At 46.3% G+C, this 18,421-nt stretch overlaps 16 non-coding genes and 1 pseudogene across 16 annotated transcripts; 7 read left to right on the plus strand and 10 right to left on the minus strand.

Annotated features, from left to right (window-relative positions):
• Positions 1 to 1,407: 1,407 nt before the first annotated feature.
• On the minus strand, positions 1,408 to 1,570 carry LOC135036972 (U1 spliceosomal RNA). The gene has a single exon (XR_010231588.1). It is a non-coding gene; the product is annotated as a U1 spliceosomal RNA (small nuclear RNA).
• A 144-nt stretch (positions 1,571 to 1,714) lies between these two features.
• Positions 1,715 to 1,830, plus strand: LOC135036962 (U5 spliceosomal RNA). Its single transcript, XR_010231576.1, has one exon. It is a non-coding gene; the product is annotated as a U5 spliceosomal RNA (small nuclear RNA).
• Positions 1,831 to 2,100: 270 nt separating this feature from the next.
• On the plus strand, positions 2,101 to 2,216 carry LOC135036980 (U5 spliceosomal RNA). The gene has a single exon (XR_010231595.1). It is a non-coding gene; the product is annotated as a U5 spliceosomal RNA (small nuclear RNA).
• A 286-nt stretch (positions 2,217 to 2,502) lies between these two features.
• On the plus strand, positions 2,503 to 2,618 carry LOC135036954 (U5 spliceosomal RNA). The gene has a single exon (XR_010231569.1). It is a non-coding gene; the product is annotated as a U5 spliceosomal RNA (small nuclear RNA).
• Positions 2,619 to 2,893: 275 nt separating this feature from the next.
• On the plus strand, positions 2,894 to 3,009 carry LOC135036983 (U5 spliceosomal RNA). Its single transcript, XR_010231598.1, has one exon. It is a non-coding gene; the product is annotated as a U5 spliceosomal RNA (small nuclear RNA).
• A 6,625-nt stretch (positions 3,010 to 9,634) lies between these two features.
• Positions 9,635 to 9,798, minus strand: LOC135036966 (U1 spliceosomal RNA). Its single transcript, XR_010231581.1, has one exon. It is a non-coding gene; the product is annotated as a U1 spliceosomal RNA (small nuclear RNA).
• Positions 9,799 to 10,469: 671 nt separating this feature from the next.
• LOC135036938 (U1 spliceosomal RNA) lies at positions 10,470 to 10,632 on the minus strand. Its single transcript, XR_010231557.1, has one exon. It is a non-coding gene; the product is annotated as a U1 spliceosomal RNA (small nuclear RNA).
• Positions 10,633 to 10,784: 152 nt separating this feature from the next.
• Positions 10,785 to 10,948, minus strand: LOC135037026 (U1 spliceosomal RNA). Its single transcript, XR_010231642.1, has one exon. It is a non-coding gene; the product is annotated as a U1 spliceosomal RNA (small nuclear RNA).
• A 668-nt stretch (positions 10,949 to 11,616) lies between these two features.
• Positions 11,617 to 11,780, minus strand: LOC135036911 (U1 spliceosomal RNA). Its single transcript, XR_010231536.1, has one exon. It is a non-coding gene; the product is annotated as a U1 spliceosomal RNA (small nuclear RNA).
• A 152-nt stretch (positions 11,781 to 11,932) lies between these two features.
• On the minus strand, positions 11,933 to 12,096 carry LOC135037000 (U1 spliceosomal RNA). The gene has a single exon (XR_010231616.1). It is a non-coding gene; the product is annotated as a U1 spliceosomal RNA (small nuclear RNA).
• Positions 12,097 to 12,766: 670 nt separating this feature from the next.
• Positions 12,767 to 12,929, minus strand: LOC135036920 (U1 spliceosomal RNA). Its single transcript, XR_010231543.1, has one exon. It is a non-coding gene; the product is annotated as a U1 spliceosomal RNA (small nuclear RNA).
• Positions 12,930 to 13,081: 152 nt separating this feature from the next.
• Positions 13,082 to 13,246, minus strand: LOC135036859 (U1 spliceosomal RNA). The gene has a single exon (XR_010231487.1). It is a non-coding gene; the product is annotated as a U1 spliceosomal RNA (small nuclear RNA).
• Positions 13,247 to 13,948: 702 nt separating this feature from the next.
• LOC135036929 (U1 spliceosomal RNA) lies at positions 13,949 to 14,083 on the minus strand (annotated as a pseudogene).
• A 152-nt stretch (positions 14,084 to 14,235) lies between these two features.
• On the minus strand, positions 14,236 to 14,399 carry LOC135037006 (U1 spliceosomal RNA). The gene has a single exon (XR_010231622.1). It is a non-coding gene; the product is annotated as a U1 spliceosomal RNA (small nuclear RNA).
• Positions 14,400 to 16,760: 2,361 nt separating this feature from the next.
• On the plus strand, positions 16,761 to 16,916 carry LOC135036945 (U1 spliceosomal RNA). The gene has a single exon (XR_010231561.1). It is a non-coding gene; the product is annotated as a U1 spliceosomal RNA (small nuclear RNA).
• A 674-nt stretch (positions 16,917 to 17,590) lies between these two features.
• On the plus strand, positions 17,591 to 17,754 carry LOC135036863 (U1 spliceosomal RNA). Its single transcript, XR_010231491.1, has one exon. It is a non-coding gene; the product is annotated as a U1 spliceosomal RNA (small nuclear RNA).
• Positions 17,755 to 17,906: 152 nt separating this feature from the next.
• Positions 17,907 to 18,069, plus strand: LOC135036926 (U1 spliceosomal RNA). Its single transcript, XR_010231549.1, has one exon. It is a non-coding gene; the product is annotated as a U1 spliceosomal RNA (small nuclear RNA).
• Positions 18,070 to 18,421: the final 352 nt, after the last annotated feature.

Here is an 18,421-nt window from a genome sequence, read left to right on the forward strand (position 1 = left end):
GAGGCGTCATGCTGGGTGGCCATGCCCTTTCACTGTGCAGGAGCCAGCACCGCTCACACACTAGTCCCCGGGTGCAGCCCCCAACCCCCGGGACACCCGGAGCAACAAAATGTAGATTCAGGCCACCAGGCCACGCCCCTACCTATGAAACCATGCCTCCTTTTTACCATTGCGCTGCTTATCTGCGCGCACTGCATTACAATCTCCCTCGCCACCTCTCTGGGTGTCACCAGTGATAGTGACACCTCTGCCATGCTTGTAGCAGCTGGTCCTAAGATCTACGCCTCAAGCCCTGAGTGTTTGCCCTTGTGACTTGTTGATCATCATAGCGAAGCAGATGCTTACAGAAAACTGCAGGGGCTTAGATTGAAAATAAAAAAATTGATTGGTATAAGGTAGAGAGGAGCGGGTTCGGTTCTCCGAGAACCGAATTCCCCACGAACTCCACGTTGTTTACACTGGTCCGAGGCAGGCTCGGTTGTTCCCGCCTGACTCACAAAACCTGAACAAGGGAAAATGTCATCATCCCGCTGTCGGATTCTCGCGAGATTCGGATTCCATATAAAGAGCTGCGCGTTGCCGCCATTTTTACTCGTGCATTGAAGAGAGAGCGGAATGGACGTGGCTATGTTCTCTCAGTGGAAATCTCAATATCAGTGCTCAGTATCAGTGGTTACTTATTGCTGCTCAGTAATACTAGTAGTGTGTCTCTCCTGCTCAGTGTCAGTTCTCAGTAGTATCCTCATCAGTGCTCAGTATCACTGCTCATTGTCTTGTGCTGCATTGTGGTGCTCAGCATACTACAGTACATTACTAATAGTCCAGTGCTGCATCTTGCTGCTCAGTGTCAGTTCTAGTATCCTCATCAGTGCTCACTATCACTGTTCATTGCATTTTGGTTTTCTGTATACTACAGTAACATAGTAATATAGTAACATATAGTAACATAGTTTTTGAGGTTGAATAGAGGCAAATTGCCCATCGTGTTCAACCTGTTTTAAGTTGTGATGATTCTACATACTTGCTGAATAATGTTTTATGACTAGTTAGCTACTATAACTCATGTTACCCCCGGATTAACCATGTTGATATTTTAAGTATTATAACCTTAGATAGCTTTTTCATTCAGAAATGTATCCATTCCTTTTTTAAATCCAATTACAGAGTCCGCCATTACCACCTTCCCTGGCAGGGAATTCCACATCCTGATTGCCCTAACAGTGAAGATCATAGTATCTCACCTGGCAGGTAAGTAGGAGTTGGGCTAGAGCTGTGGAGGATTGCTGCTCGGGCACCCCCTGTCAAGTGAAGGAGATCCAACTGAGGCAGCACAAGGGAACTCTCGAAAGAAGAACAAGGCTAGAGGAAGATCTGAGACAAAGAAATCTGACTTTTACCAGAGCTGACCAGAGGAAAGCACAAACACAGTCCCCCACTACCACAAATAATGCAGTCGAGTTTCCCACATTGGGGAAATCACAGGGGTCAGCATACCCAGAATGCAATGAATGAACCTCACCCTGGGAGAACAATCTTCATGACCATGGTATCTCCTATGCAAAATAAGTATGATTTGGGATAGGGCTGGGGAGGGCCGCTGCTCAGGCACATCTCTGTCAAGTAAAGGAGATTCAACTGAGGCAGCACAAGGGAACTCTCATCTGGGGACAACAACTGCAGGGAGAACACATATTTTCAGATGAAAATCTTGGTCATGCTCTGGCTTCTCTTCAGAACGAACAAATCTTTCGCCTTTTACTAAAGATTTCCGTGGAGAGGAGCAAAACTGAGTTTTACCTCAATTTTTGCATGCCCCATCTTTTTGGATTTTCTTTTATCGGTTTAAAGATAGAATGAGTGTGCTTTAATGAAAGCTCATTTGCATAGAAATTACAGTAAATGTTTGTTTCTTTTCAAACAGAACTTTCTTGACCATGCTACTTGCTTGAAAGATCTGGGAGCACATGGAATACAGTACAAACCATGCTTATAGCAAGGAGAAGCCAGGTGAGAAATCTGCTTTCTTTCAAATTGGGCGCTCACTTTGATCTGAATGAGGACTGCTGGCATGGCACTCAGGCGACAGGTGGAATCTTGGTCATGCTCTGGTTTCTCTTCAGAATGAACAAATCTTTCGCCATTTATTAAAGATTTCCGTGGAGAGGAGCAAAACTGAGTTTTATCTCAATTTTTGCATGCCCCATATTATTGGGGTTTCTTTTATCAGTTTAAGGACAGAATGAGTGTGCTTTCTTGTTGGCTTTAATGTAAGTTTATTTGTATAACAATGACAGTAAATGTCTGTTTCTTTTCAAACAGAACTTTCTTGACCATGCTACTTGCTTGAAAGATCTGGGAGCACATGGAAAAGAGTACAAACCATGCTTATAGCAAGGGGAAGCCTGGTGAGAAATCTGCTTTCTTTCTTTCAAATTGGGTGCTCACTTTGAGCTGAATGAGGACTGCTGGCATGGCACTCAGGCGACAGGTGGAATCTTGGTCATGCTCTGGTTTCTCTTCAGAACGAACAAATCTTTCGCCTTTTACTAAAGATTTCCGTGGAGAGGAGCAAAACTGAGTTTTATCTCAAATTTTGCATTCCCCATCTTATTGGGGTTTTATTTTATCTGTTTAAAGATAGAACGAGTGTGCTTTAATGTAAGCTCATTTGCATAGAAATGACAGTAAATGTTTGTTTCTTTTCAAACAGAACTTTCTTGACTATACTAATTGCTTGAAAGATCTGGGAACACATGGAAAAGAGTACAAACCATGTTTATAGCTAGGGGAAGCCTGGTGAGAAATCTGCTATGTTTCTTTCAAATTGGGTGCTCACTTTGAGCTCAATGAGAACTGCTGGCATGGCACTCAGGCGACAGGTGGAATCTTGGTCATGCTCTGGTTTCTCTTCAGAACTAACAAATATTTCGCCTTTTATTAAAGATTTCCGTGGAGAGGAGCAAAACTGAGTTTTATCTCAATTTTTGCATGCCCCATATTATTGGGGTTTCTTTTATCAGTTTAAAGACAGAACGAGTGTGCTTTCTTGTTAGCTTTAATGTAAGTTGCCATAGATGCAGTGAAACACACGTGTAGGGCACGGCGTGTCCGCGTGTATTTGACTCATGTGAAATGTTATAAAACAAAAATATATGATTATGATGTTAGCTGTTAGTCTCCACTAATAGGGAATAGAAGCTGAGCTATAAGAAAGGAATACACTAGATATGATGTCACTTAGCAGATACAATGTCTAAAGTGCATACAGATAGCTACTAATAACTCTTGATAAGAAAGTATATCAGTGTGGGTATATTTATATGATGGGATATTGGGACTAGTGAATATATATCACTCCTGCTGTCCAGATTGGCAATAACCAGACAATTATGATAAGAGTAGAGATGTCACATGGGCTGCTATAGATATTAATTTAATGCTGTATGTGTCATTTGTTACAAATGGATACATTTTCTATGAGTCAGCCTAGCAGCTGCATGTTCTAACAGAACACTATCCTCACACAGAATCTGCTAACCTTGAGATAACTAAATGACAGTGTGTAACAGTCTCTTTACTATAAGACTGTTACAAAGTAATATATATATTTGAAGTCAGTCTAGCAGCTGTGTGTTCCAGCAGTTTATAAGACAAAGAAAATCTCCTATTGTGGAATCTAGACACATGGGACTGCTGGCCTGTGTCATACTATTTCTATGTAATACCAGTAACATGTATATAACTGTTACATAATTGTTACAAATGGATAAATCTTTGAGTCAGCCTAGCAGCTGCATGTCCTAACAGGACACCATAAATCCTTTACAGTGTAACAAATTGATTGGTAACACTTAAAGGCTGGAGAGCAGTTATATGCCTTACTAGCATACTCAATATACCACATTATTACACCAGTTACCACGATTATTGACAGCGCATTTGATATATTATATTACCCTCACACTGAGTCTGTTTACCTTTAGATAACTAAGTGACCGAATATGTAACAGTTTCTCTATCATAAGACTGTTACAAAGTGAGATAGATATATTTGGAAGTCAGTCAAACAGCTGTGTGTTTCAGCGGTTTATAAGAAAATTCCTCATTGTGGAATCTGGACCACTAAGGGTTATTATATATATAGCACATGGAATTGCCACATCTCCCTATATGATAATTTCATTACACTGTAACATAATAAGAATTAACTCTTTAACAGTGTAAATAGAGAGTAATGAATCTCTGACACATGGAATATATTATTTCTTAGATGAATTGGATAAACCATTATGACAGACACTTTGCTTCCTAATAAGAATTGAGGTGGCTATACCTCTAAGGAAAGCATTATTGCCTACGCCTAGATCAGATTAAATAAGATCTGGCTGAATATATGAAGGAAGGTTGCTATTTATATGAGAATTGGAATTGCTATATTCCTTAAGGCAACCCCACCGATTGATATATGTTGTCAATTAAGTATATCTGAACGGCTATATCTGGACCAGATTTAATAAGATCTGGCTGATTATATGAAGGAGGGCTGCTATTTATATTGGAATTGCCATATTCCTTAAGGCAACCGCACCTGTTGGTATATCTCGCCAATTAACTATATCTAAACAGCTAAATTAAAGCTATTCATCATTTTTTTAGTTTGGATATTAATAAATATGATCTTTCCATGATGCATAGAGATTTCCCTATCAAGTGATTCCTTATCCGATATAGAAAGCTATCCCCCTGTGGTATTGAATTTAGGAATATAGTCTTAGGGGACACAGAGAAATAAGTGATCCCCATCTACCTAAGCACCCCACAAATTGGAGGTTAGCTTACCGGTTATACTCAATCACCCCCACAAATTCGCCAATGGGGATGGCTTCCCGGGAGGTAACCCCTATTGAGTGAAGGGAGTATATAGGATACGACCCAGTGGTACCTGACGACATAGATACTAACAGCTATTTAATAACATTACGCTAGAAAGTGATTATTAGCAACATATATATCTATATAAACAACCCCGCCAGGGTTGTGCCTTCAAAAATAATCACACACGGACACGCTTTTTAAACCTTTTTTTCACATCTCTTTATTCTTCTTATGCACATGTATGTTAGTTCTGTGATTTTAACCTTTATGTTTCACTGCAGTTTGGGATAATAATATTAATATTTATCCAATTTTAATACATACTTAATTAAGGTTATATTTTATGATTCATTCATTCTGTCCAGTGCGTCAACAGTGCAGATTTCTTCTTGTTTTTTCTCCCAAATTCTATAACAATGACAGTAAATGTTGTTTCTTTTCAAACAGAACTTTCTTGACCATGCTACTTGCTTGAAAGATCTGGGAGCACATGGAAAACAGTACAAACCATGCAGTATCACAAGAGCCTTTATTTGATCTTTCATGAAGATAGAGCAGAATTGAGGACACGTCAACAATTTCTGCCGAAGGTGGTTCATCTTTCCACATGGTGCCTTTGGCCACTGACACCTTCGTTGAGTCAAAGTCTCTGGCTGTGGTCAGAACTTTGAAAATTTATGTCACCAGAACGGTTCAGATTAGGAAAACAGAGGCTCTGTTTGTCCTGTATGCTCCCAACAGGATTGGGTGTCCTGCTTCCATGTAGACCATTATGCGCTGGATCTGTGGTAAGATTCAGCATGCTCATTCCATGGCAGGATTGCCGTTACTGAATTAGGTGAAGACCCATTCTACTAGAAAGGTGGGTTCATCCTGGGCAGCTGGTCGGGGAGTCTCGGCATTGCAACTTTGCCGAGCAGCTATTTAGTAAACACTTTTGCTAAGTTTTACAAGTTTGATACCTTGGCTGATGATAACCTCAAGTTGGGTCATTCGGTGCTGCAGAGTCGTACGCACTCTCCCACCCGTTCAAGAGCTTTGGTATAACCCCATGGTTCTTAATGTGACCCCAGCATCCTCTAGGTCGTATGAGAAAATAGGATTTTAATACCTACCGGTAAATCCTTTTCTCTTAGTCCGTAGAGGATGCTGGGTACCCGTCCCAGTCCATACTGTGTCTGCAGTTATTACTTGTGGTTATACACATGTTATGTTATGGTTCTGGTCAGCTTTTTGCTGCAATTGTTCATGCCGTTGGCTTGTGTTCTGTTGAATGCCACGTTCTGCGGCATGCTTAAGGTGTGAGCTGGTAAGATGCTCACCTTAGTTTAACAATAAATCCTTTCCTCGAAATGTCCGTCTCCCTGGGCACAGTTCCTATAACTGGAGTCTGGAGGAGGGGCATAGAGGGAGGAGCCAGTTCACACCCTTTGAAAGTCTTAAAGTGCCCATGTCTCTTGCGGATCCCGTCTATACCCCATGGTTCTTAATGTGACCCCAGCATCCTCTACGGACTAAGAGAAAAGGATGCCCTTGCGCACTATCCTGACTTCTCCTCCCGTCTGCTTACTTTGTGCCTTCCAACGCACAATGCGAACTACAGGTGGTGCTGCAGGGCCCACACCCTTTTACTTGCCTTACAGAACAGCTCTGGAGCTGTTACAGTGCCCAGCTGCTGCAAGAAATCAGCTTGAATGCTTCAGGGGATGGGGCATGGCCAACATGAGCCCCACACCAAAGGAGGGTGGGGGTGTTTAATGCGAACTAGGGGTCATCCAAGCACCGCAAAAGGCCGCCATGCCCTGCATGCCCCTTTTCTCTTTTCATATGCAGATGAGGGTTCCAGCCAACTTTGGCCCACATCTTGGATGACATCACCGTATGCAAATCCGTCTTCTGCAGACCTTCCCCCAGGAATGCTTGTACTAGTTGTTGCATATGGTTTGATATTTGATGGTGCTTCAATATTAGGCAGCCTTCCACCCTCCCATGTTCATCTGAACAGATGTGGTCTCCCTGCAGTTGTTGTCCCCAGACGAGAGTTCCCTTGTGCGTCCTCAGTTGAATCTCCTTAACTTGACGGGGGAGGGGCTGCCCGAGCAGCCACCCTCCCCAGCCCTATCCCAACTCATACTTATTTTGCATATGAGATCTCTTGATCATGAAGATTGTTCTCACAGGGTGAGGTTCATCCATTATATTTTAAAATAGGAAGGTACAAATTACATATTTGAATTGCATCTATGTGCTGGATTCAAATGTCCCCCCCCCCTTCCTTTCTCAATTGTGCCCGTCAGCAGCTATTCTAAGGTTGCTGCCAATGGGTGTGACACATTAATTTCTTCTGTGGGGTACACTGGACTCCACAAGGATTCACATTGGGGTGTAGAGTAGGATCTTGATCTGAGGCACCAACCGGCTCAAAGCTTTTGACTGTTCCCAAGATGCTCAGCGCATCCTCCTCTATAACCCCGCTTCCATGAACAGGGAGCTCAGTTTGTAGTTGGTGCCTTCAGTAGCAGGCCACTTAACAGGGGCCTGCCTCAGGCAGCCTATTCTTAGCTATTAATTTTGACAAGAAAAGAAGAACTTGTTTTATGAGAATCTACAAGGGCTGCAGCAGGCTAGGTCTAATAGACATCTTTACTGCAGCTTCATCACTCCCAGCGGCGCTGTATACTCCCGTGCCCTGGTTGCTGGGTCACTGCAGCGGAGGCTCCAGTTTCTTCCTAAGGTCAGTCACACACACACCGCCCTTCCGGATCACGAGGCCGCTGATGAAGGGGAGCGTGGCCGTAGGGGGTGGACCGTGTGCGCACTGGCGTGGACACTGATTACTGGGCAGCCGCTCCACTAGCCACCAGGTACAGTTAAGGAGCACAGGTCTGGGAGTTTTACTCCTATATTAACCCAATTTTGTACTGCCCGCAGCGCATTGTGATAGGTAATAGGGCCTGATTCAGGTTGGAATGCAATCACAATAAGCGATCCAACTGCAAAAATTGCTAACAGCATACGCATGTGCCTGCATTTTCTGCGGCACCCCGCAGAGAATGCGATCGCCTCTGCCTGTCAATCGGGGCGGGGGGGGGAGAGGGGGGTCAGCAACACTCCATTTCCAAGTCAGGGATGGAGCGGTGCGGGGGCAAGGCTTCAAAATGGGGTCTGCAACGGAGGAGACACAGGGGGCGTGGTCACAGCGGCTGTATGACATCACATTCAGCCGCTGTGATCACAAAAATGGTGGCGGCTTCCTGCGCGCACATACAGTCTGCACCAGCAGGAGGCTACACCATTTTTTATGATCACGCTGAACTGCAGTGCGACTGCAATTACAGCATGGTCAAGAATGGAGGCGTCATGCTGGGTGGCCATGCCCTGTCACTGTGCAGGAGCCAGCACCGCACACACACTAGTCCCCGGGTGCAGCCCCCAACCCCCGGGACACCCGGAGCAACAAAATGTAGATTCAGGCCACCAGGCCACGCCCCTACCTATGAAACCATGCCTCCTTTTTACCATTGCGCTGCTTATCTGCGCGCACTGCATTACAATCTCCTTCGCCACCTCTCTGGGTGTCACCAGTGATAGTGACACCTCTGCCATGCTTGTAGCAGCTGGTCCTAAGATCTACGCCTCAAGCCCTGAGTGTTTGCCCTTGTGACTTGTTGATCATCATAGCGAAGCAGATGCTTACAGAAAACTGCAGGGGCTTAGATTGAAAATAAAAAAATTGATGGGTATAAGGTAGAGAGGAGCGGGTTCGGTTCTCCGAGAACCGAATTCCCGACGAACTCCACGTGGTTTACACTGGTCCGAGGCAGGCTCGGTTGTTCCCGCCTGACTCGGAAAACCTGAACAAGGGAAAATGTCATCATCCCGCTGTCGGATTCTCTCGAGATTCGGATTCCATATAAAGAGCTGCGCGTTGCCGCCATTTTTACTCGTGCATTGAAGAGAGAGCGGAGAGGACGTGGCTATGTTCTCTCAGTGGAAATCTCAATATCAGTGCTCAGTATCAGTGGTTACTTATTGCTGCTCAGTAATACTAGTAGTGTGTCTCTCCTGCTCAGTGTCAGTTCTCAGTAGTATCCTCATCAGTGCTCAGTATCACTGCTCATTGTCTTGTGCTGCATTGTGGTGCTCAGCATACTACAGTACATTACTAATAGTCCAGTGCTGCATCTTGCTGCTCAGTGTCAGTTCTAGTATCCTCATCAGTGCTCACTATCACTGCTCATTACATTGTGGTGTTCTGTATACTACAGTAACATAGTAATATAGTAACATATAGTAACATAGTTTTTGAGGTTGAATAGAGGCAAATTGCCCATCGTGTTCAACCTGTTTTAAGTTGTGATGATTCTACATACTTGCTGAATAATGTTTTATGACTAGTTAGCTACTATAACTCATGTTACCCCCGGATTAACCATGTTGATATTTTAAGTATTATAACATTGGATAGCTTTTTCATTCAGAAATGTATCCATTCCTTTTTTAAATCCAATTACAGAGTCCGCCATTACCACCTTCCCTGGCAGGGAATTCCACATCCTGATTGCCCTAACAGTGAACATCATAGTATCTCACCTGGCAGGTAAGTAGGAGTTGGGCTAGAGCTGTGGAGGATTGCTGCTCGGGCACCCCCTGTCAAGTGAAGGAGATCCAACTGAGGCAGCACAAGGGAACTCTCGAAAGAAGAACAAGGCTAGAGGAAGATCTGAGACAAAGAAATCTGACTTTTACCAGAGCTGACCAGAGGAAAGCACAAACGCAGTCCCCCACTACCACAAATAATGCAGTCGAGTTTCCCACATTTGGGGAAATCACAGGGGTCAGCATACCCAGAGTGCAATGAATGAACCTCACCCTGGGAGAACAATCTTCATGACCATGGTATCTCCTATGCAAAATAAGTATGATTTGGGATAGGGCTGGGGAGGGCCGCTGCTCAGGCACATCTCTGTCAAGTAAAGGAGATTCAACTGAGGCAACACAAGGGAACTCTCATCTGGGGACAACAACTGCAGGGAGAACACATATTTTCAGATGAACATGGGAGGGCAGAAGGCTGCCTAACACTGAAGCACCCCCAAACAACAAACCAAATGCAACTACTAGTGCAAGCATTCCTGGGGGAAGGCCTGCAGCAGATGGATTTGCATATGGTGATGTCATCCAAGCAGTGGGTCAAAGTTGGCTTCAACCCTCGTCTGCATATGAAAATAAAAAAGGGGTGTGCAGGGCATGGCGGCCTTTTGCGGCGCTTGGATGACCCCTAGTTTGCATTAAACACCTCCACCTTCCTTCGGTGTGGGGCTCATGTTGGCTATGCCCCAGCCCCTGAAGCATTCAAGCTGATTTCTTGCAGCAGCTGGGCACTGTAACAGCTCCAGAGCTGCTCTGTAAAGCAAGTAAAAGGGTGTGGGCCCTGCAGCACTACCTGTAGTTTGCATTGTGCGTTGGAAGGCACAAAGTAAGCAGACGGGAGAAGTCAGGATAGTGCACAAGGGCATAGAAGGGAGCGGCTCAAGAAAAGAGAAGTGGAAACAGACAGCAAACTAGGCTGGAGAGAGACCTGAGACAAAGAGATCTGAATTATACGAGAGCCGACCAGAGGAAACACAAATTATGTAATCAAGTGTCCCACATTTGGGGAAATCGTAGGAGCAGCACACCCAGAGTGCATTGGGTGAGCCTTGCCCTGGGAGAAGCACCTTCCTGATCATAGTATCTCACCTGGCAGGTAAGTAGGAGTTGGGCTAGAGCTGGGGAGGGTCGCTGTTCGGGCACCCCCCTGTCAAGTGAAGGAGATCCAACTGAGGCAGCACAAGGAAACTCTCGAAAAAAGAACAAGGCTAGAGGAAGATCTGAGACAAAGAAATCTGACTTTTACCAGAGCTGACCAGAGGAAAGCACAAACACAGTCCCCCACTACCACAAATAATGCAGTCGAGTTTCCCACATTTGGGGAAATGACAGGGGTCAGCATACCCAGAATGCAATGAATGAACCTCACCCTGGGAGAACAATCTTCATGACAATGGTATCTCCTATGCAAAATAAGTATGATTTGGGATAGGGCTGGGGAGGGCCGCTGCTCAGGCACATCTCTGTCAAGTAAAGGAGATTCAACTGAGGCAGCACAAGGGAACTCTCATCTGGGGACAACAACTGCAGGGAGAACACATATTTTCAGATGAACATGGGAGAGCAGAAGGCTGCCTAATACTGAAGCACCCCCAAACAACAAACCAAATGCAACAACTAGTACAAGCATTCCTGGGAAAAGGTCTGCAGAAGACGGATTTGCATACGGTGATGTCATCCAAGCAGTGGGCCAAAGTTGGCTGGAACCCTCATCTGCATATGAAAAGAGAAAAGGGGTATGCAGGGCATGGCGGCCTTTTGCGGCGCTTGGATGACCCTTAGTTCGCATTAAACACCTCCACCCTCCGTCGGTGTGGGGCTCATGTTGGCTATGCCCCAGCCCCTGAAGCATTCAAGCTGATTTCTTGCAGCAGCTGGGCACTGTAACAGCTCCAGAGCTGCTCTGTAAGGCAAGTAAAAGGGTGTTGGCCCTGCAGCACTACCTGTAGTTTGCATTGTGCGTTGGAAGGCACAAAGTAAGCAGACAGGAGAAGTCAGGAGAGTGCACAAGGGCAAGGGCAGGGGCTCAAGAAAAGAGAAGTGGAAACAGACAGCAAACTAGGCTGGAGAGAGACCTGAGACAAAGAGATCTGAATTATACGAGTAGCCGACCAGAGGAAACACAAATTATGTAGTCAAGTGTCCCACATTTGGGGAAATCGTAGGAGCAGCACACCCAGAGTGCAATGGGTGAGCCTTGCCCTGGGAGAAGCACCTTCCTGATCATAGTATCTCACCTGGCAGGTAAGTAGGAGTTGGGCTAGAGCTGGGGAGGGTCGCTGCTCGGGCACCCCCCTGTCAAGTGAAGGAAATCCAACTGAGGCAGCACAAGGAAACTCTCAAAAAAAGAACAAGGCTAGAGGAAGATCTGAGACAAAGAAATCTGACTTTTACCAGAGCTGACCAGAGGAAAGCACAAACACAGTCCCCCACTACCACAAATAATGCAGTCGAGTTTCCCACATTTGGGGAAATCACAGGGGTCAGCATACCCAGAATGCAATGAATGAACCTCACCCTGGAAGAACAATCTTCATGACCATGGTATCTCCTATGCAAAATAAGTATGATTTGGGATAGGGCTGGGGAGGGCCGCTGCTCAGGCACATCTCTGTCAAGTAAAGGAGATTCAACTGAGGCAGCACAAGAGAACTCTCATCTGGGGACAACAACTGCAGGGAGAACACATATTTTCAGATGAACATGGGAGAGCAGAAGGCTGCCTAATACTGAAGCACCCCAAACAACAAACCAAATGCAACAACTAGTACAAGCATTCCTGGGGGAAGGTCTGCAGAAGACGTATTTGCATACGGTGATGTCATCCAAGCAGTGGGCCAAAGTTGGCTGGAACCCTCATCTGCATATGAAAAGAGAAAAGGGGTATGCAGGGCATGGCGGCCTTTTGCGGCGCTTGGATGACCCTTAGTTCGCATTAAACACCTCCACCCTCCGTCGGTGTGGGGCTCATGTTGGCTATGCCCCAGCCCCTGAAGCATTCAAGCTGATTTCTTGCAGCAGCTGGGCACTGTAACAGCTCCAGAGCTGCTCTGAAAGGCAAGTAAAAGGGTGTGGGCCCTGCAGCACTACCTGTAGTTTGCATTGTGCGTTGGAAGGCACAAAGTAAGCAGACAGGAGAAGTCAGGAGAGTGCACAAGGGCATAGAAGGCAGCGGCTCAAGAAAAGAGAAGTGGAAACAGACAGCAAACTAGGCTGGAGAGAGACCTGAGACAAAGAGATCTGAATTATACGAGAGCCGACCAGGGGAAACACAAATTATGCAGTCAAGTTTCCCACATTTGGGGAAATCGCAGGAGCAGCACACCCAGAGTGCAATGGGTGAGCCTTGCCCTGGGAGAAGCACCTTCATGATCATAGTATCTCACCTGGCAGTTATGTAGGAGTTGGGCTAGAGCTGGGGAGGGTCGCTGCTCGGGTACCCCCCTGTCAAGTGAAGGAGATCAAACTGAGGCAGCACAATGGAACTCTCGAAAGAAGAACAAGGCTAGAGGAAGATCTGAGACAAAGAAATCTGACTTTTACCAGAGCTGACCAGAGGAAAACACAAACACAGTCCCCCACTACCACAAATAATGCAGTTGAGTTTCCCACATTTGGGGAAATCACAGGGGTCAGCATACCCAGAATGCAATTAAATGAACCTCACCCTGGGAGAACAATCTTTATGACCATGGTATCTCCTATGCAAAATAAGTATGATTTGGGATAGGGCTGGGGAGGGCCGCTGCTCAGGCACATCTCTGTCAAGTAAAGGAGATTCAACTGAGGCAGCACAAGGGAACTCTCATCTGGGGACAACAACTGCCGGGAGAACACATATTTTCAGATGAACATGGGAGGGCAGAAGGCTGCCTAATACTGAAGCACCCCCAAACAACAAACCAAATGCAACAACTAGTACAAGCATTCCTGGGGGAAGGTCTGCAGAAGACGGATTTGCATACAGTGATGTCATCCAAGCAGTGGGCCAAAGTTGGCTGGAACCCTCATCTGCATATGAAAAGAGAAAAGGGGTATGCAGGGCATGGCGGCCTTTTGTGGCGCTTGGATGACCCTTAGTTCGCATTAAACACCCCCACCCTACTTCGGTGTGGGGCTCATGTTGGCCATGCCCCAGCCCCTGAAGCATTCAAGCTGATTTCTTGCAGCAGCTTGGCACTGTAACAGCTCCAGAGCTGCTCTGTAAGGCAAGTAAAAGGGTGTGGGCCCTGCAGCACTACCTGTAGTTTGCATTGTGCATCGGAAGGCACAAAGTAAGCAGACAGGAGGAGAAGTCAGGATAGTGCACAAGGGTATAGAAGGGAGGGGCTCAAGAAAAAAGAAGTGGAAACAGACAGCAAACTAGGCTGGAGAGAGACCTGAGACAAAGAGATCTGAATTATATGAGAGCCGACTAGGGGAAACACAAATTATGCAATCAAGTTTCCCATATTTGGGGAAATCGCAGGGGCAGCACACCCAGAGTGCAATGGGTGAGCCTTGCCCTGGGAGAAGCAACTTCATGATCATAGTATCTCACCTGGCAGGTAAGTAGGAGTTGGGCTAGAGCTGGGGAGGGTCGCTGCTCGGGCACCCCCCTGTCAAGTGAAGGAGATCCAACTGAGGCAGCACAAGGGAACTCTTGAAAGAAGAACAAGGCTAGAGGAAGATCTGAGACAAAGAAATCTGACTTTTACCAGAGCTGACCAGAGGAAAGCACAAACACAGTCCCCCACTACCACAAATAATGCATTTGAGTTTCCCACATTTGGGGAAATCACAGAGGTCAGCATACCCAGAACGCAATGAATGAACCTAACCCTGGGAGAACAATCTTCATGACCATGGTATCTCCTATGCAAAATAAGTATGATTTGGGATAGGGCTGGGGAGGGCCGCTGCTCAGGCACATCTCTGTCAAGTAAAGGAGATTCAACTGAGGCAGCACAAGGGAACTCTCATCTGGGGACAACAACTGCAGGGAGAACACATATTTTCAGATGAACATGGGAGGGCAGAAGGCTGCCTAATACTGAAGCACCCCCAAACAACAAACCAAATGCAACAACTAGTGCAAGTATTCCTGGGGGAAGGCCTGCCGCAGATGGATTTGCATATGGTGATGTCATCCAAGCAGTGGGTCAAAGTTGGCTTCAACCCTCGTCTGCATATGAAAAGAGAAAAGGGGCATGCAGGGCATGGCGGCCTTTTGCGGCGCTTGGCTGACCCCTAGTTTGCATTAAACACCTCCACCCTCCGACGGTGTGGGGCTCATGTTGGCTATGCCCCAGCCCCTGAAGCATTCAAGCTGATTTCTTGCTGCAGCTGGGCTCTGTAACAGCTCCAGAGCTGCTCTGTAAGGCAAGTAAAAGGGTGTGGGCCCTGCAGCACTACCTGTAGTTTGCATTGTGCGTTGGAAGGCACAAAGTAAGCAGACAGGAGAAGTCTGGAGAGTGCACAAGGGCATAGAAGGCAGCGGCTCAAGAAAAGAGAAGTGGAAACAGACAGCAAACTAGGCTGGAGAGAGACCTGAGACAAAGAGATCTGAATTATACGAGAGCAGACCAGGGGAAACACAAATTATGCAGTCAAGTTTCCCACAGGAGTATATAGGATACGACCCAGTGGTACCTGACGACATAGATACTAACAGCTATTTAATAACATTACGCTAGAAAGTGATTATTAGCAACATATAAATCTATATAAACAACCCCGCCAGGGTTGTGCCTTCAAAAATAATCACACACGGACACGCTTTTTAAACCTTTTTTTCACATCTCTTTATTCTTCTTATGCACATGTATGTTAGTTCTGTGATTTTAACCTTTATGTTTCACTGCAGTTTGGGATAATAATATTAATATTTATCCAATTTTAATACATACTTAATAAAGGTTATATTTTATGATTCATTCATTCTGTCCAGTGCGTCAACAGTGCAGATTTCTTCTTGTTTTTTCTCCCAAATTCTATAACAATGACAGTAAATGTTGTTTCTTTTCAAACAGAACTTTCTTGACCATGCTTCTTCCTTGAAAGATCTGGGAGCACATGGAAAACAGTACAAACCATGCAGTATCACAAGAGCCTTTATTTGATATTTCATGAAGATAGAGCAGAATTGAGGACACGTCAACTATTTCTGCCGAAGGTGGTTCATCTTTCCACATGGTGCCTTTGGCCACTGACACCTTCGTTGAGTCAAAGTCTCTGGCTGTGGTCAGAACTTTGAAAATTTATGTCACCAGAACGGTTCAGATTAGGAAAACAGAGGCTCTGTTTGTCCTGTATGCTCCCAACAGGATTGGGTGTCCTGCTTCCATGTAGACAATTATGCGCTGGATCTGTGGTAAGATTCAGCATGCTCATTCCACGGCAGGATTGCCGTTACTGAATTAGGTGAAGACCCATTCTACTAGAAAGGTGGGTTCATCCTGGGCAGCTGGTCGGGGAGTCTCGGCATTGCAACTTTGCCGAGCAGCTATTTAGTAAACACTTTTGCTAAGTTTTACAAGTTTTAGAGTAAAGGAGATTCAACTGAGGCAGCACAAGGGAACTCTCATCTGGGGACAACAACTGCAGTGAGAACACATATTTTCAGATGAACATGGGAGGGCAGAAGGCTGCCTAATACTGAAGCACCCCCAAACAACAAACCAAATGCAACAACTAGTACAAGCATTCCTGGGGGAAGGTCTGCAGAAGACGGATATGCATATAGTGATGTCATCCAAGCAGTGGGCCAAAGTTGGCTGGAACCCTCATCTGCATATGAAAAGAGAAAAGGGGTATGCAGGGCATGGCGGCCTTTTGCGGCGCTTGGATGACCCTTAGTTCGCATTAAACACCCCCACCCTCCTTCGGTGTGGGGCTCATGTTGGCCATGCCCCAGCCCCTGAAGCATTCAAGCTGATTTCTTGCAGCAGCTTGGCACTGTAACAGCTCCAGAGCTGCTCTGTAAGGCAAGTAAAAGGGTGTGGGCCCTGCAGCACTACCTGTAGTTTGCATTGTGCATTGGAAGGCACAAAGTAAGCAGACAGGAGGAGAATTCAGGATAGTCCACAAGGGTATAGAAGGGAGGGGCTCAAGAAAAAAGAAGTGGAAACAGACAGCAAACTAGGCTGGAGAGAGACCTGAGACAAAGAGATCTGAATTATATGAGAGCCGACCAGGGGAAACACAAATTATGCAGTCAAGTTTCCCACATTTGGGGAAATCGCAGGGGCAGCACACCCAGGTGAGATACTATAATCAGGAAGGTGCTTCTCCCAGGGCAAGGCTCACCCATTGCACACTGGGTGTGCTGCTCCTACGATTTCCCCAAATGTGGGACACTTGACTGCATAATTTGTGTTTCCTCTGGTCGGCTCTCGTATAATTCAGATCTCTTTGTCTCAGGTCTCTCTCCAGCCTAGTTTGCTCTCTGTTTCCACTTCTTTTTTCTTGAGCCCCTCCCTTCTATACCCTTGTGGACTATCCTGACTTCTCCTCCCGTCTGCTTACTTTGTGCCTTCCAATGCACAATGCAAACTACAGGTAGTGCTGCAGGGCCCACACCCTTTTACTTGCCTTACAGAGCAGCTCTGGAGCTGTTACAGTGCCCAGCTGCTGCAATAAATCAGCTTGAATGCTTCATGGGATGGGGCATGGCCAACATGAGCCCCACACCAAAGGAGGGTGGGGGTGTTTAATGCGATCTAGGGGTCATCCAAGCACCGCAAAAGGCCGCCATGCCCTGCACGCCCCTTTTCTCTTTTCATATGCAGATGAGGGTTGAAGCCAACTTTGACCCACTGCTTGGATAACATCACCATATGCAAATCCATCTGCTGCAGGCCTTCCCCCAGGAATGCTTGCACTAGTTGTTGCATTTGGTTTGTTGTTTGGGGGTGCTTCAGTATTAGGCAGCCTTCTGCCCTCCCATGTTCATCTGAAAATATGTGTTCTCCCTGCAGTTGTTGTCCCCATATGAGAGTTCCCTTGTGCTGCCTCAGTTGAATCTCCTTTACTTGACAGAGATGTGCCTGAGCAGCGGCCCTCCCCAGCCCTATCCCAAATCATACTTATTTTGCATAGGAGACACCATGGTCATGAAAATTGTTCACCCAGGGTGAGGTTCATTCATTGCACTCTGGGTATGCTGACCCCTGTGATTTACCCAAATGTGGGAAACTCGCCTGCATTATTTGTGGTAGTTGGGGACTGTGTTTGTGTTTTCCGCTGGTCAGCTCTGGTAAAAGTCAGATTTCTTTGTCTCAGATCTTCCTCTAGCCTTGTTCTTCTTTCGAGAGTTCCATTGTGCTGCCTCAGTTGGATCTCCTTCACTTGACAGGGGGGTGCCCGAGCAGCGACCCTCCCCAGCTCTAGCCCAACTCCTACTTACCTGCCAGGTGAGATACTATGATCTTGAAGGTGCTTCTCCCAGGGCAAGGCTCAACCATTGCACTCTGGGTGTGCTGCCCCTGCGATTTCCCCAAATATGGGAAACTTGACTGCATAATTTGTGTTTCCCCTGGTCGGCTCTCGTATAATTCAGATCTCTTTGTCTCAGGTCTCTCTCCAGCCTAGTTTGCTGTCTGTTTCCACTTCTCTTTTCTTGAGCCGCTCCCTTCTATGCCCTTGCGCACTATCCTGACTTCTCCCGTCTGCTTACTTTGTGCCTTCCAACGCACAATGCGAACTACAGGTAGTGCTGCAGGGCCCACACCCTTTTATTTGCCTTACAGAGCAGCTCTGGAGCTGTTACAGTGCCCAGCTGCTGCAAGAAATCAGCTTGAATGCTTCAGGGGCTGGGGCATAGCCAACATGAGCCCCACACCGAAGGAGGGTGGAGGTGTTTAATGCGAACTAGGGGTCATCCAAGCGCCGCAAAAGGCCGCCATGCCCTGCA

This window comes from Pseudophryne corroboree, unplaced genomic scaffold (genome assembly GCF_028390025.1).
Source record: "Pseudophryne corroboree isolate aPseCor3 unplaced genomic scaffold, aPseCor3.hap2 scaffold_663, whole genome shotgun sequence".
Taxonomy (NCBI): domain Eukaryota; kingdom Metazoa; phylum Chordata; class Amphibia; order Anura; family Myobatrachidae; genus Pseudophryne; species Pseudophryne corroboree.